The sequence below is a fragment of the Pholcus phalangioides genome, unplaced genomic scaffold (assembly GCF_987345545.1).
Source record: "Pholcus phalangioides strain wild (caught in Gottingen) unplaced genomic scaffold, Ppha-v1.0 ptg000011l_1, whole genome shotgun sequence".
Taxonomy (NCBI): Eukaryota; Metazoa; Arthropoda; class Arachnida; order Araneae; family Pholcidae; genus Pholcus; species Pholcus phalangioides.
Genome location: NW_028301604.1, coordinates 35,162,753 through 35,174,127, shown reverse-complemented (window position 1 = coordinate 35,174,127; position 11,375 = coordinate 35,162,753). Strand labels below are relative to the sequence as shown.

Here is an 11,375-nt window from a genome sequence, read left to right as displayed (position 1 = left end):
GGAAAAAAAATAAAAATAAATAAAACAGAAAAAATAATGATAATAAAAAATAATGAAGGAAAAACACATCTATGTTAAAAATACTTTTCCAACTAGTTTCTTCATCAAAAACAAGCGGCTTTGAAACAACTATTGTCTGTTTCAGGTTAACTTTGCAGTGAAGAGAAAGGTAGAGAGTGTATTCCTTCGCCGGAAAATATAGTTCTCATATATCGGAGGTTTACGATGATCCTTTATACAGAATATTTCAATTTTTTCTATGGTTGTGAAAAAAATACTCAAAAAATATCGTTTTGAACCGATGTTTATTTGTTTAAAATTTTTAAATTATAAAAAATATTGGTTACTATTATCAAAAATCCATAGGAACGGCAACAAATATTGAATATTTAAAAATTACCTGCTAACCGTTAACCGTGATTTACTTTAATGCTTTATTTGTGGCAACACATGTTTTATTTACCTTCGTTGTTTTGCGTTCATTCAGTTCGCAAGTTCACCATATCTACAGACAAAATGCTCGAGAGTGACTATCTCTGTGGTCCTTAGCCGAAAAAAAGTAGTTAAGCGCCGATTTGTCCTTAGCTGGCCAGTAGTTCGACTTTTCGGTACTATCTCTACGCTAAGGACTTTTTTTTAGTAGTTACTTAGGACCGCTGCTAAGGACTGCCTAGCACCAGTCCTAAAGCAGCAAGAAAAGTAGTTCACGGCGGCCATCTTGGAAAAGAGGAAATTTCGTCTCTGGCCGCGAGTTCTCGCTGTGATATTTAGCGATGAAATATGCTGTTCTTTTTTCGAATTAAAAAATTTTTTACGATAATGATGACAGATAAAACTTGGATTATATCTTCGGTGTCATCAAAGTTGAAGTGATTCATCGTTATATCCTCCAAAACCTGCTGTAGTATACATACGTGTATGTTGACATCGGCGATCGAAGCCACGACGAAGTGCTAGCATGTTCATTACTGAGGTAAGAATTATTTTATTGCTATCGAACTATATAACAAAAGTGTTAGAGATATTATTAATATTTTTTTGCTCGGTAAATGCGTTATTTAAAAATATAAATGGGCATAATGTCACGCAATTAATAGGGCAGTGGATCCCATTTGGTAATGCTGAAAAATATCAAATAGCCCATGTATATTTTGGGTTGTATTGAAAATATTTACATGGCGAATGAAACATGAATCTTCAATTACGATAATATCAGATTGAAATTTTACATTCTATGTTTTTTGCTACATTAATTTTTTTTAATGAAAAATTATGTCTAAATAAATTGAGCATGTGTGTAAATAAATAATTTGAATATTGTTGGCACAATAAAACTTGTGCTTGGAGATGACTATGCTATAAATAATCGCTTATAAATAAATAAATTGAAAATTTGTGTTTTAGATCAACCTCCCGTCAATGCACAAAGTAACCAATAAGCTACAATTCATTGATAATAAATTATAGCACCTAAATGACAAAAATTTTAATTAATATTTTTTTGTGATGAGTAACGGTGAAATTGAAATAAAGCATGGTAAAAATTGGCAGTAATGTTAAATATTAAATTTTGTAAAACTCATTCACTAAATTTAGTGTAAAGGATTAAACTTTAGATTTGATATTTTGAACTGTTCAAATGAACAATATTGTAATACTTAGTGAAAGTTAAATTTTCAGAAAAAAATCATATGCTACTACTTTAAAAATTGCACTCTGTAACTCGCTCTGAGATGAAGAATATTTAATAAGGAATCATTATATTGCTTTGTTGATATAAAAAATGAAATTCGTACAATGGGACTAAAAAACAAAGTTTTAATTTCAGGCACAGTTTTAAGTGTTGAGGTATATACATTATAATGAAAGGAAGCAGATTAGTGTTTGAAAGATATTAATACTTTAAGTATTTGGGGCCTTGTTGTGTGTGTTCAAATTTAATTTTTTGCCAAAAATTATTTTTGATTGTGTGTATGGGTAAAGACAAAAAAAAATTTCCATGTCGAATACTTAAGAACTTTAAAATATAACATTTTGAGATGTTATGGAACTGAAACTTTTAACATTTTAACTTTTAACAATCATTTATTTTTTAACGATGTTGTTAGTAAACAGCTTATATATATATATTGTATATACATTTGTGAGACTTTTCTAACTCTAGAAAAATTTTGTTTCCCAGGAACTTGGCTGTAGGTAGCTACGAAGTTATGTGAAGGTTTTCAAAGTTACCAAACAATTTTACCAGAGCAAACAAAGGTAATTTTAATTCTTTGTATTTGACTTTGAGCAACAGTTTCCATTATTATTTTCATGTAAAATAAAATATTTCCATGCATGATTTAATGACATAAATTTTAACATTATGTCGCATCATTTTCACTGATTTCATTTGTATCAACAACCCTAGTGGAACAAAAAAAGTCGAACCCCAATTTAACGCCACCATCCCACCCAAAGAATTTTGGCGTTATATCAGATCGCAGACATAATGGCGTTTCGGAGAGACTGTATTACATAAATTCACATGTTTAATAAGAAATGTATTTCAGTGTCTCATTTATGTTGCATGATGAATACAAAATTCATAAAAATTGTAAACTGTAAAATCACTTGAATATTTCTCAATATAAAACTTAACAGAAACATACTACCCTCTGAAATTATTGTAATTTCAGCAACACGTTTTATATGTGTAAAAACAAAATAAGCAGGTAGGGGGAAAGGTGGCATTGTTTTTAGTCCATACCATATTGGTTTTTCTCGAGAAATATCTTGCTATGAGTAATTTTCTTTATAATCATAATTTTTTCAGATACTATTGAAAGAACAACTCTTTTTGACATAATTGAATTGAGCAAATTAAGATAGATGATTTCTTAATGGCTACTTGTACCGCTCAAAATTTGACGAGTGCAAGTAAAAACATGTACTGTTGAAAAACTTGTCTTGGCTATACGTATAAATGAAAGGGGAGGACATTAAAAAAAACCTTTAGAAGCTTTGCTAACTGAAAAGCAATATTAATTCTTTGAAAATGTTATTATCATATTTACTGATTAGCAAATTTTGTGAACTTTTTCAGCACTTAGTGATGATCTTCACATATTGGAAGATGCAGACATAAACTCCAAATATTTTGTGATCTGCATAGAAAATTTTAGGTGTCAGTATGATTTTCTTTTTTGCAATGTTGGCTCCTAAGATTTGTGAAGAACTAGGTAAATACATCTAGACATGAACAAGTGCATCTGTGTGCAATGCCAGGCCTCCCTTGTAAAACACAGTTGATGTATTTTGGATCCTACTGTGATAAAATGGTGGCGAGTCGACAAAGTGCTATTGTGCACGAATTATCTCTACTAAAGACTGTTATAATTTGAAATAAAATATACAGTACATTTAAAGATTGATAAGCATAATAAAAGTGTTTTTTTCTTCCTCTTTCTAATTTCAGGTAAATCAACATTTGAAGATGCAGATGAAAATTAATGAATCTCAAAAAATTATATTCTTGAAGGGTGCGATTTCTAAGAAAAGTGCAACAAATAAATTGTGATTATGATGACTCTCTATGAACATATGTTTGAAATAAAATGTGTTTGTATGACAAATCATGTGTGTAAGTTGTTATTCAATTCATGTTTCTATTAATCAACTTCAATCAATCATTCATCTTCTAATGAACTGAAATGAAATATACGATCAAATGAAAGTTATCAGGTGAAGTTATTTGTTGGAAGCTAAATATGAAACAGATAAATTGATGAAAGATCTTTAATATAGAAGTATATATAATTTTAAATATTGAAGTATTCACTTGCATTAACAGGTAAGTGCTCATTCATAGAGAATCATGTTCTGATAATATTTTTTAATACTGAGGAGAAACCCATAGTTTAAAATACAGAACTACAATACGCAGCAAGGCAGTTAATTCTTTTAATTAAAATTATCAATAATTTATTATTTTAGTTGCTTCAGAAAGAATTTGCAATTCGTTGATTCAATGAATTTAAAAGGAATAAAAATAGATAAAAAATCATTTAACAAATTGGTCTTTAAAAAAAAAGTGACACTCAATATTAAAAATAGTATTCAGCTGGGGCCTCAAGTAGGGCTCCCGAGGTGAATAGGGGGCCCAAAAATTCTATAATTATTTTGCATAATAACCCTTTCAAGAAGAAGCCCCCCCCCCCAAAAAAAAAAGGGAAAGTCTGTCCCGAAAAGGCACATTACGACCATAGGCTCAACTAGTGCCGGTAACCTTAATTTAAAATCTTACGTTTTGTTGTAAGAATTTTTTTTTTTCAAATTTTGATTTCATCAGTATGCGACCCACTTATATGCAGCTGGGGTCCCATATACTCGCTTCTTCAATCATCTAAAAGTGGGGTCCATGAGCTCGGACAAGAAAAATACTTTGACTATTATTATATACTGAATCTTATTCTAAAAAGAAGTCGCAAGATGAAAAATGCAACGTCCTCATACGTTTACAAAATAATTAAACTAGCCAGCGATATTAGAGCAAAAAAAATTGCAAAACACGGGTGGCAAAAAAATGTATGGCGAGTCCCTCGGAAAAAAAAGTTTGTTTACAACATGTTTGTTTGTAAACATGAAATCGCTGCCACAACCCACTGCGAAAAAACGATTGTTAAATAATTAGTAGTAGTTGTAAGCTTCAAACAGCATCCCGATTGGTTAGAGATCTGTTACTCTCGAAACCAAAAATTTTCTCCCCCTCTAACTACTGTTTCACGTCACGTGACCTTAAGGACTGGTAGTACATAGTACCTCTTAACTACTAGTAGTTGAAGCGGTCCTTAGCTTCAGTCCTCCGACCGGTAGTTCATTAGGACTAGTAGTTACTAAGGACTGCAGAGATAGTTCACCCCCTGATTCTGCGCCCTGATTGGACGAAACAAAGGTTGCCGGAGCGCTGTCTGTTTGGCTATTTTCCCTTTGCTTGGCCATGTCGTGTCATTCTTTAATTGAGGTGATAGTAACTGATGGGAAATTTCCCATATTCGTGGGAAAAATTTCTTAGCATTTGCGGGAAATTTTGAGAGTTCATCAAGCAAAAGAATTTTTTGAATAAAAATAAAAAATATCAATGTTGTGCGATACTTTTTTATTGTAAAATACTTGACTAATTTTCACCGGCAGATGGCAGCTCATTTTTTGGAATGCGTGGGAAAAATTTAGTCAAAAGGGGAATTTTTTGCGGGAAATTTTACTAGTAGAGGTTACCATCACGTTCTTTATACATTTCTCTCGGCAAATTTTCTCGCTTTGTCTTCAACGTGTGGTCCGCTGATCATTTTCTGAAAATAGTTGAAAACATTGAAAAACGATTTATTCCACAGAATTCATTGAAGAATAATTTCGAAATGAATGAAAAAAGTAATTTCAGAATTTATGCAAGAAGAAATAAATACTGTAATTTCGGAATTTATAAAAGAAATAATTCTAGAATAAATGAAGGAAATTATTCTAGGAATGAATGAAAGAAATCTAAAATGTAGTTAAGAAATTATTCCAAAACTAATCGAGAATTCAGAATTAATGATAGAGATAATTCCAAAACTGATGAGAATCCTGAATTATTAGAATAAATAATTCCAGAATCGATTCAGAAATTAAAAATTTCCTATGTGAAGCTCAAGACAATCACCCACATGATTGAAATACTTCTGACACCATGGAGAATTGATCAACCCAGTTTCCCAAACTTTTTTTTTCCTCGTTGTCAACCAATCACCGGTCCAGAGGAGCGAAGGCTGTAACGAGATGCCTTTGAATTTCCCTATAGATTAATGATTTAAAACTCATCTCGCCTATTGCTTGCTAGTACCCAAGAATGCTGTTCAACAGCCCAATTGGAAACCACTTCAAGAATTAACATTATGCTGGGTGTAGTCAAAGCAAGGTCATTGAAAGGGGTAGATTTCTCTCTCCCCGCAGAAAAAATTTCTGGCTATGTAAGAGAACTTCAGATCTTAAACAGCTACCTGAGACGCAGGTGGATGTCTGGCCAAGATTTTTCTGAGGTCCTACCTGAATAAAAATGGTCTGCTTATGAATTTACATGTATACTAAAGAAAATTTGAAGACTGTCCCTCCAGGCTCGGGTGAGATTGTGTTAAGATGACACTGTTCCACCCGTGTAAGGCATACATAGAGAAGTTCTGGGGGAAGGACACGATGATATGCAATATATAATGGTCGCCATGGCCCCGCAAGGTTAGGTAGGGCCCGGGACAATCATTTCTCTTCATGCTACAAATTCACTGTTGAAGGAAGGGCCCATGAAAAGTTTGGTCTGTGGGCCCACAAAATATCGCAGCCTAGGGGCCTTGCTTCAGGCTGTAGGGGCCATGATGGTCCATAATCACCGGATTTATTACATTTACGGTAGCTTACACAAAATATGTATAGGTTACCCCACATCCTTCAGCTGGGATCTTTGGCGTCCCATCCCCCACAATAAATTTGTTCTGTGAAAAATATAAAAAAGTTAAAAGAATCATCCTGAGCTCTGTCAGACCCGTAATTGTGGGTGGACATGGTCAACCAGCATAGGCGGAGACAGACTTGAACATCTGGGGGAACACGATGACGTCAATTCATATATTATATATATATGCCTGGGATCTCAGGGCCGCAACCACGGCTCCCACATGGGCGAGGCTGACAGGGCTCTAGCTCTGGGGCCCGAGACAATTCTCATAATTTTTTGCTTTTTCACGCTATAAATTAACTATAGAAGGACCCGTGGGAAGTCTGACTGAGGAGGCGAGATCCCAGCCTAGGGGCCCTGCTCCAGGATGTGGGGGGCCATGGCCGCTGAACCAGAAGGGGGCGCCGAATTCACCTTTTAACTGTTTCTTCTACATCAAGGGGCGCCAAAATGCCGGCTTGCCCCGGATGACAAAGTATCTAGTTGCGGCCCTGTTCGGGGTATACAACTTAGGAACCAACTTTTGCAAGGGACTCTGGGCATGGCCCCCACGAGAGTGGGGATGACAGATCTCCAGCCCTGGGGCCCAGGAATATGGGCGAGATGGCCTGGGACGCTTCTCAGTATTTTTCACGTTATAAATTCATCATATAGGGGCCCGTGAAAGATCCCAGCCTAGGGAGCCCTGCTCCAGGATGTGAGGACCATGGCCTTGGGCAAAGCAGACATTAAATAACCCCCACCCCTCAACTCATGGGGGAGGGAATTTTTTTTCATTATATAATCTGCATTTATAAATCCGCGTGAACTGAATAGGACCATTTCTGGTCGGCAGAAACGTAAAAAAACTTAATTATGCTAGGTGTTTGTATTTTCCTAGCTTGGCGCATCTGTTCCATCGTTTGCATATCCACATGTTTTTTCCTGTTTACATAATAAAGAAGGGAGAGAAAAAGCGATGAAATGAAAAAAAATGATTATTTCTTGAAATTAATATTCATATCACAAAAAATCCAATGAAAAGGGGGGGGGGCTTTTCTTTTCAATATTTGCTATTCCTAGGGATACGTAAATTTCGCAAAAAAAAAAATTTTGAAATCAGAAATATATATATATATTTCGCATTTATTCACAATAACGAATTCCAAATGAAAAAAAATTCACTTTCGTTCACACACACACACGCGCGAAGAACAACTCGAATAAATGAAACGGTTTAAATCAAAAATTGCGCATTTAAAAAAAAAGAAGCATATTTTCTATTAATTTAATCAAAAAAAAAAATACTCCAGATATAATACTGCAAAAAAAAAAAATAATTATATAGTCAAAACATAGCCCCCCCCCCCTTTATATTCTATTATATAGTCAAAAACACAGCCTTTTATGGACAACATTCATTGTACACGGGTGATATCTTAGACCTAAATTTTTTCAATAAACGCGAAAATACATGGATGGAATAGTTATACTTCCTAACCAACAGATAGCACTGAATATTATAATTGGGAAAACTTTAGCGTCATCTGTCGATAATAAATGTAACTATTTTGGCAATGAAATTTTGACATTTTATAAAATCCTATCTTGCTGTGCAGGACTTTATCATCTATGCTTTTCGAATTATATGGAATTTTTACTTGTTTTTATAAATTTGTGATCTTTTTTTGTTCGTGGTCTCAATTCAAGTTGAAATTGGTGGCCAATTCAAGTGTATTATTAATTGGGGAATTCATGAACATCACAGAGTGGGATTATTTTTTCTGAATTTTCTAATTGTACAGTACTGTCAACTTCAAAGGGAAAAACCGTTAGCATAAACTCAAAAAAATCTCTCTCATTAACATTTCAAAAAATATCTGCATGTTGTTGTATATTATCTCGTTTTCTAAATAAATTTCCAGGTACCAATCAAAAACTATATATTCATGCTATATTATAGTTCAATTATGTGAGGTATAATGAGGTATAAGCTTATTTTTTCCACGACAATCTCAATAATGCATATATATCATTGCTACGTAATCTAATTTCAACACCTCTCTATAACATACACGCCGGTTATTACATACACTTCTCGAATCACCTAGGGCTATGTTGTAACCGAACTTGACTGTATTTACATCTAACACAACGCCAAAGAGGGAAAAAGTGATGCTTGTGGTTTCCCTTTCAAGCACGCTCACAAGTACTGAGCAAAATTACGATTTTCCACTTCAAAAAGTGTAAATTACCTAGATTTCGCGAAAAAGTAGTAAAAAAATCAATTTCAGCATTTATTCGTCAAAGTTAGCAAATTTCGCATTTACCGCGTTTATTTCGTAAATTTCGCATTTACCGCATTTATTTCGTAAATTTCGCATTTATCGCGGTTATTTCTTAAATACGAAATTTACGTATCCCTAGCTATTATGGTCAAGTATTTTTTTCCCGTGGTATTTATGTCAGGATATTTGCTAACGTTATTTTGTCGCCAACGATAAATGGCCAGGCCTGACCACCCTCTACTAAATTAACCAATCAGGGAACAGAATACGGGCTTCCGAACATTTTGTCTGTAGATATCGTGAACATGCGTTCAGTTTCATGGAGGAAAGAATAACAGGAGGTGACATCAGGAACGAAAATTGAAGCCGTTGTGGCAACCCTATGGGCTGACAAGTAAGCCCAAACAAACCGGTCTTTTCCCTATACTTAACATGTGTTTTGCCGGATCGAATTCTCTTAAAATATTAATAACTAAATAAATTTAAGCATCATGACCATTTAATGCGTCTTCAGGTAATCTACATGATCCAATAAAGGGGAAAAATAAAATCTTATCCTTATATAAGGGGTTGTTATATTTTTAATTTATTTTTGAAAAAGGGGAAGATCACTTTTCACTCTCGACTCATAAGTTTTTAGTTCAGTGCTTCAATTTATTTTAAAAATTTGATGCATCACATTAATGTCTATGGGAATATGATTAATTAAAATAATATGAAGCTCCAATAAAATGCAATTTTCATAATTTTTTTCTTTTAACTTTTTATCTTGCTTTTTTGTTTCGTTCATCAATATGATCGATCTGGGACATTTCGAAAGTGTTTCAGGCCCGTGGACGCTCGTCTTAAGCTTTACATTAGGAATTTTGATTTCTGAATCAGTTCTGAGGTGCTCGAGCACCTTCTGACAGGGACAAACATGATTCAGCCGTCCGGGGCAAACAGCATTTTGCCGCCCCCGTGCCTCAAAGTACTGGAAGTGCTCGAGCGTCCTCCGCCACTGTGTATTTATGGTTTTGCTGCCTGTAGGCTGTACAAATTTCGCCACCCTTCTTCCGTTCCACTCTCATATTCTTGAATACGTATTACTGGAAATATATGTCGCCCATCCGAACTTTCCGCTATGTAGATGTATTGAGAAAAAAATATTAAAAAATGAAAAACTGTTTTTACGAGCCGCGATAAGTCATCTCTCTGGCCTATAGTATTTAGAAAAATAATCTGGGCTGTTTTTTTCTCTTCATTTTGTACCAATTACTTTGCTTTTAAAGTGGTATGCGTACGAAAATTTGACAAAAAAGTTTCGAATTGAATTTGAAATCTAAAATTGTGTCTGTGTTCGAGTTTTTGCCTGGAATGGAGAAATATTTCTACAATATTTAAATATAAACAGCTGAAAGGCATTATATATGCTAATGTTTTGCATATATAATGTTTTTCGCAAAAAAAGTCAGATTTTTTCAAACACCGCTTGTTCAAGTGTCTTTAAACATTGTCTTTCTGTCAGCACTGAGGTGTTACATACTTTGGCATAATTTTTTTAAAATTAAAATGCCGAGAAGAAATTTTGTGGCACAAGATATGGGTCAATTTTGGTTATTTTTGTAAAAGGTTCCATTTTGTTGAAGCTAATATTCGAAAACAAATAACAACTAAAATTGTGAAAGCTTTCGTTCAATTGTATAAATATATCCATAGAATTTGAGAAAAAAAAATCGAGTTCCTAAAGTGAATAGTAAATTTTTAAATGATTTTTAAAAACGGGGATGTTTCTCATAGGAAAGCATGGGAAGCCACGGTTTGTTTGGGCTTACTTGGTCCCTTTAATAGAGCGATCACTGGCTTCATCTGGCAACCCAGATTCCCCATGCTTTCTCAAGGGAGGCGCTGGTCGCGTCACCTTCTGTTATTCTTCCCTCCATGGTTCAGTTCGGACGGCTTTTTTTGTGTATCCATTAAACTTCAATTCGTTTCTCTGCTCACTCGTACTTTAATAATTTGAATAGGTTATGGGCCCAGTGACCCTCCACTTAGTAGTGAGTTTGTTTAATGGTCGTGTGTCTACGGTTGCGGAATTTTGACTTCGGAAACGAAATTTAGTATCTGTTTACTTTTCGAGCTTAAGTTTCCAATTCAAGTGGGAAAATGGAGAAGCTTCATTCCATCGATAAGTTGGAAGGTATACAGAACTGGACAAGCTGGAAATTCGATGTGGAACTACAGCTGACTATCCAAAAAGTGATGCCGGTCGTTTCGGGACAAGTCACGTATCTTGGGGCTGTACTATCTCTTCATGCTTATCGGGAATCCGATCCGTATCCCCGCCGATTATGACAATATAAGCATGAAAGGGAAATTTCCGTACTAGCGGCATTCTCCCTCCGAAAACAAGCATCGTATTTCTCCGAATATTCGGATGACAATAAGCATAGGGAAGACCCACTGCTTAAGCAGCATCTGATCGGATATTCTCTTGTAGCGATGGCGGCGTCAATGGTTGCTCTTATTGATTACTTTTATAAGTATGACTCTGATAGTGAGGACAGTGACAAAGGTTCGGCTGAAAAACGGCAAGCCATCGATGCGCTATCTCTGCGAAATGACGAGTTTATCCGCCTTTTCCGTTTATCCAAAAGAAACTT

General features: G+C 34.7%; 1 long non-coding RNA gene across 1 annotated transcript; it reads left to right on the top strand.

The window, feature by feature from the left end:
* Positions 1-569: 569 nt before the first annotated feature.
* LOC149080383 (uncharacterized) lies at positions 570-3,557 on the top strand. Its single transcript, XR_016193502.1, has 3 exons — positions 570-973; positions 2,183-2,259; positions 3,458-3,557. It is a non-coding gene; the product is annotated as an uncharacterized LOC149080383 (long non-coding RNA).
* Positions 3,558-11,375: the final 7,818 nt, after the last annotated feature.